Source organism: Myotis myotis, unplaced genomic scaffold (genome assembly GCF_014108235.1).
Source record: "Myotis myotis isolate mMyoMyo1 unplaced genomic scaffold, mMyoMyo1.p scaffold_m19_p_11, whole genome shotgun sequence".
In the NCBI taxonomy this organism is placed as follows: domain Eukaryota; kingdom Metazoa; phylum Chordata; class Mammalia; order Chiroptera; family Vespertilionidae; genus Myotis; species Myotis myotis.
The window spans coordinates 43,042,820-43,049,101 of record NW_023416315.1 but is presented as its reverse complement, the minus strand read 5'-3'; the positions used below and the strand labels follow the sequence as shown (position 1 = coordinate 43,049,101).

The 6,282-nt window shown below is 33.4% G+C and overlaps 1 non-coding gene across 1 annotated transcript; it reads left to right on the top strand.

Moving 5' to 3' along the window:
- The first annotated feature begins 5,302 nt into the window (after positions 1–5,302).
- On the top strand, positions 5,303–5,367 carry LOC118666697. Its single transcript, XR_004971040.1, has one exon. It is a non-coding gene; the product is annotated as a small nucleolar RNA SNORD78 (small nucleolar RNA).
- The last annotated feature ends 915 nt before the right edge of the window (positions 5,368–6,282 follow it).

Here is a 6,282-nt window from a genome sequence, read left to right as displayed (position 1 = left end):
AAAAATAGTAGAAAAGATTTGCTGAGAGTAGTATTTCTAGTAATCTAGTAAGAGGCACAGAAAAAAAATAATATAGTTATTTTATAGTTCATAATATAATCTTACTTTTTATTATCATTAATGGATCAATTCTTCCATAGTGTTAAGTTTAATATTTGTAAGTTTAAATTGCACAAATGTCTACAAGTTCCTCATAAATAGAAATAAGAAGTGAAATCCTTGCATTTTATCAAGGCTTAATATGATGGCAAACAGGTTAAAAAAACAAATTCAGTGATACATTGTTTAATTCCATTCATAAGGTTATTAACATACATATAACACAGAATATATTTTCTTACTCATCATGATACAATTTGGGGTTACTAAGATATTTTTGCTGAGGTTTATTTGAGTGGCATTACTGGCCAAATATACTGGGAACAGGTAAACCTGTACTGTTGTCTATCAGTTTTTTACTAACTAGAATATCATTTTAATCTCCCAGTGTCTTAATTTCCTTAGCCATAAAAGGTGGTTGCTCTTCTTTCATGTTTGATTACTCTATTTTTAAGTTTTCAGAAAACTATTGGTGAGAATGAATCTGAAGGAGAAGAAATTTAGGAGAGGCTAATTCAGGATGGTTGATGATTTCATTTTGGCTGTATAACAAAAAAAAAAAGTTCTCTTGTCAAGTCTATGCTTTATTTGTTCTGCAATATGTAAGAGAAAAGCACACTAAATGTATATCAGGCCTCAATTTATTCATCAATTAAAATAAATAAAGAAGAAAATATTCAATGTAGCTGCCAGGTCAACCCTGTCCTGGCGTAGGTTATTAACTATCACTTTGCTTGACAAAACAGTAGAGACTCTGGCAGTTGTCAAAAATAAATAAATAAATAAATAAATAAATAAATAAATAAATAATAAATAAATAAATAAATTTCTGTGAGCTTCCTAAAAATAAAAAGAAAGTGCAAACCTTTTAAAACTTTTTCCAAATTATCTGAGTTTTAGAATGTGCCAGAAAAATCAATAGTTTTATTTTCAAAGCTACTGCTAATTAATACTAAAAAGATAAAAATTAAACCTCCAGGGTAGCCTGGAATCAAAACTGTATATAACTTTCAAATTTGGAAACCTTAATGAATATTATTCCACACTAGTGGCCCAGTGCATGAAATTTGTGCACAGAGGGGGGGGGGCTGCACCTTCTCCAAACTGGGACCCCTTGGGGGATGTTCGACTGACAGTTTAGATGCCCCCAAATGCCCCCCTACCTCCTCCAGCCTGATCACCCCTAATCACCTCTGCCTCAGCCCCGCCACCATGGCTTTTTCCGGAAGGACATCCGGAGGGTCTCCCAGTCTAATTAGCATATTACCCTTTTATTAGTATAGATTTCTTTTTACTCTACCATGGTTTCTAGTTTGCAATGTTTGTACCCCCTAAATTTGTGCCACTCTTGCAACCCTGTATTACTCAGGTATACTTTGTGTGGAAATTTGACTTGTGTCTACTTTCCTTTCTTTACCTTACCTTTCCTTTCCCTCCTTCTCCCCTTGCTTCCTCTCCTTTAATTTATTGATATAAATTAATATTGATATATTCTGAACTAAAGTGCAGAGTTAATATGGTGCGTTGACTTTTCAGATTGAATAATTTTACTTAGCAATATGTATTAAAGTTTCTCCACGTCATTTTATGGCTTGATAGCTTATTTTCTAATGCTGAATGATATTTCATTTTATGGATTTCTGCAGTTAAGTTATCCATGTATTTACTGAAGGACATCTTGAGGAAATTATAAATAAAGCTGCTATAAAAAATGTTATGTAGGTTTTATTGTGAACATATGTTTTCAAAGTAGTTGGATAAATAAACGCCTAGGAATGTGATTTTTGGATTTCAGAGTGAGATTATATTTAGTTTTGTAAGAACGTGCCAAATTGTCTTTCAAAGTGGCTATACATTCTTATCAGGAGTGAGAGTTTCCGTTGGTCTGCATCCTCACCAGCATGTGGTTCTGTCAGTTTTTGTGATTTTAGTCATTGTCTGTTGTTTTAGACAGTTTAATAAGTGTAACATTTTTTAATTTCCTCATAATAAATGCCATTTCCTCATAATAAATGAGTTTTCAACTGTATATCCTCCTTAATGGGCTGTCTGTTCAGATATTTTGCCCATTTTTTCCAAAGGATTGTTTGTTTTTTTACTGTTGAGATGCAGGATTTCTTTGTGTATTTTGGATACAAGTTTCTTTGTCAGATAATGGGTTTTTCAAGTATTTTCTCCAAGTTGTGGTTTGTTGTTATCTTCACAATGTCTGTTATATTCATTTTCTTCAGCATTCTTTGTTGAAAAGAGTACAGTTTCTCCATAAAATTGCCTTTGCTTCTTTGCCAAAATCAGTTGTCATAATTGTGTGGATCTATTTCTGGGCTGTCTCTTTTGTTCTATTTATCTATATACATATTCTTTCACAATACTACACCATCTTCTTTACTGTAGTTTTTTTTATAATAATTTTTTTTTAAATATATTTTATTGATTTTTTACAGAGAGGAAGGGAGAGAGATAGAGAGTCAGAAACATCGATGAGAGAGAAACATCGATCAGCTGCCTCCTGCACATCCACCACTGGGAATGTGCCCGCAACCCAGGTACATGCCCTTGATCGGAATCGAACCTGGGACCCTTCAGTCCGCAGGCCGACGCTCTATCCACTAAGCCAAACCGGTTTCGGCTTCTTTACTGTAGTTTTATAATAAACCTTGAGTTGGGGAGTGGCAGTTTTGTTGATCGACATGACTTTTTTTTTTTTTTTTTTTTTTTTACCAATAACACACTGTCTTAATTACTGTAGCCTTATAATAAGTTTTCAAATTTTGTAATGTTACTTCTTCAACTTTGTTCTTCTTTAGTATCATGTTGACTATTTATCTTCTGGATTTTCATACAAACATTAAAATCGGTTTGTCAATATTGACAAAATTACCTGCTGGGATTTAGATTAGAATTACATTGACTATAGATCAAATTTGGAAAAATTGACATCTTAATAATAGCGAGTGTTTCAGTTCATGAAAAAGAACTCTGTCTTCATTCATCCTTATTTTTGAGGGTCTGTTTTAGACCTATGTGTTATTTAGAAATGAGCTGCTCAAATGCTAAATATATAGATGTTGTCCTGTTTCATTTTCATTATTTATTTCTAGTTTAAATTCCACACAATCTTAAACATATTTTATTTTATGTCTATCATTTTAAATATATTGCATTTATTTAGTCCAAGAGTGTGGCATATCTTGGTGCATGTTTTATTTATTTTTGAGAAGAATGTGTACTCTGTTGTTGGATGGAATATTTAATAATATCAACTAGATCAAGACATTTAAAAATAGCCAAGCAGTTTAAATATCTAGGTGTCACATTCTTTATTCTGTAGAAGAATATGATTAGAGTTTGAAGATTTAGCAAACCTGTTTCATACTCAATGACCTATAATATATTAGGTGATATAAAAAGAGAAGAGACAATGTAAAAAATAACAATAGAAAGAACATGGTCATTTCACTATGTTGCATCCTGGTAATTTCAATTTTAACATGCAGCACTAGGGCACACACAACACACACAAACCCAAACAACAGGCACAACAACAACAACAACAAAACCCTGACCTATGTAAAGAGAAAAGCTAATGGACATCTGGTCTTATGTAGGTGACATATCCATACTTATTGAAAAACTACAGAGAACCCTCACAATTATCTAGAAAGTTGGTTAAGTTCATGATAAGTTATAATTCTCTAACTTTGAAAAGGTTAGCATAGTTAACTTTCTTGGACGTCATAGAAAATTTATTGAAAGTAGAAGAGTGTAATCAGAACTCACCTAAAGAATTTTATTTGTCCCTTTATAATTCCACATTGGTAGGTAATAATCTACCAATGATTCTTGAGCTATTAGATATACCCTTTTATAAATTTCTCTCCCATTATAATTCTCATCTGAATATATATTAAATTGTTAAATACCAGTCTCTCATTTACTACTCTGAATGTCATTTGAAATGTCCTTAATCATCTAAATGTCAGTAAGGTTAAAATGAATATTTTTAACTGATATTTTATTTGTGGCAGTCAGTTTAAAAAAGGCTGCAAAATTTTCTTTTCTACCTCAAAGTCGCACAAAGGCATTTCCCATTTCTAGCACTTATATTCTATTTGCTTTTAAAAATTACTTTTAAATCCTAGCTGGTTTATCTCAGTGGATAGAGTTTCATACCATGGACTGAAGGGTCCCGGGTCTGATTCCGGTCAAGGGCATGGCATGTACCTCAGTTACAGGCTTTATCCCTGGCCCTGGTTGGGGTATTTCTCTCTCTCTGTCTCTCCCCATCCTTTCCACTCCTTCTAAAAATCAGTGGGAAAATATCCTTAGGTGAGGATTAACAACAACAATAAAAAATTATCTTTTAACCCTGCTTAATTTGGAACTAATGTAAGCCTACTTTGTACTCAAATGAATACAAAAGAGGATTGGCTCATAATTGAAAATCTTATATATTGTCTTAACACAAAAAATAAATTTATTTTATTGAAACTTCTATTATTTTCTTAGTTTTCTTATCGTAGCATGGAAAACATAGCAATGAGACAGCAGAAGACTTCATGAAGTCTTTCAAGACCTCATTTCCTGCAGATGGCACTTCATATTGATTCATATCTTAGATCTGAGAGGGGCATAAGATAAACTACAACTTCAATAAATATTTTTGTTTTCATAGCAAAGCCCCCCACTTAATTCAAAGGCCTCCTTTTCTTTCCCATATCAGTGCCTTGATCTCCATTTCATTAGATCTTGACTTGCTTATGTGATTTACCCCATGGTGGCTGTTGTTGTCTTCAACTTACCTTTTAGTCATCCCTTTGAGTTAAAGCTTTTACAGTTTTCAAATTTATAGATTATCACATTGAGACACACAGGTGTTTAATGTTAATATAAAGGTCTTTGTAAAATCAGGCTTCAGTCCTGTTAACTTCTAATCATGTACTTTCAACTGAAACACAATGCCTTATAAAATTATATTGGATTCCTTCTCTTTCACTTTGGAAATGTCAACCATATTGGTAACTGGAAAAGAAAATGGTCATATCCACAGAGTACAGTACTATAATAGAAAAAGGAAAATAAAGAGACTTACAAAGTAAAACATTTGGAATATACAAAATGATAGAGATTCATACAGAAATTATGAAGTGTTTAGTACTTTTGTGATTTTTTAAGAAAATGATATTAAGCTATCCAAAATTAATTTTAATTATGTTCATCAAAGGTCTGACCTAAAATTAGCATGTGGACAAATCTAACACTGAAGAAAATAAATTATATTAAACTATCAAAAAATAAGAATTATATATCTTTATGATCCTCTTTAATGATGTATTGATCTTTCAGTGCTCCTGAACTTTTTGATCAGAACACTTTCCATATCAGATTAAATATTTTCTTGATATCTGGTTTCTAAGTTTAATTGCCTGTATTTTACTATAATGAAAATTTACCTGATAAATAATGATTAAAAATGATGATCTGGAACACTTTTGAGAAACCAATAATATATTAAAAATATTTTTAAGTGTAAAACATAGTTCTAAATTATAATGTTGGTAATAGTACTAGCAAGTGTAGTAGAGGTGGCATGAGTGACCATAGTACCAGAAATAGTAGTTTGCATCATGAGAATATTGGAACAAATGCCTAAAAGCCTGTGACCTAATCTACTCTGCTATCAATAATTGTTACTCTACTCAGGTATTTTTTACAATTTTTCACTGTTTTTGTGTTGTTCCCTCTTTTATATGAGACTAGAGGCCTGGTGCACAAAAATTCTTGCACTTGAAGATGTCCCTCAGCCCAGCCTGCGCCCTCTCACAGTCCAGGAGCCCTCAGGGGATGTCTGACTGATGGCTTAGGCCCGCTCCCTGGGAGGTGACCGGTGAGCCAATCAGGGGATGGCACAGGCTGGTGAGCAGCCAGCCCCACCCCCCCAATCACCTCATTGCCACTGCCGCCTCCCATTGCTGTCCCCTCCCTCTGACTGCTGGCATGCGCCTTGGCTGGCCTGACACCACCTGCTCATCAGCCCTACCCCCCGCCGACTGGTCATTCCACCATTTGGTTGATTTGCATATTACACTTTTATTATATAGGATGACTGACTTGACCCCTGTACTCCTTTCAAATTCTAATATGCTGAATGTACCATTTAAACATCTGCATTTTGTATAGAGG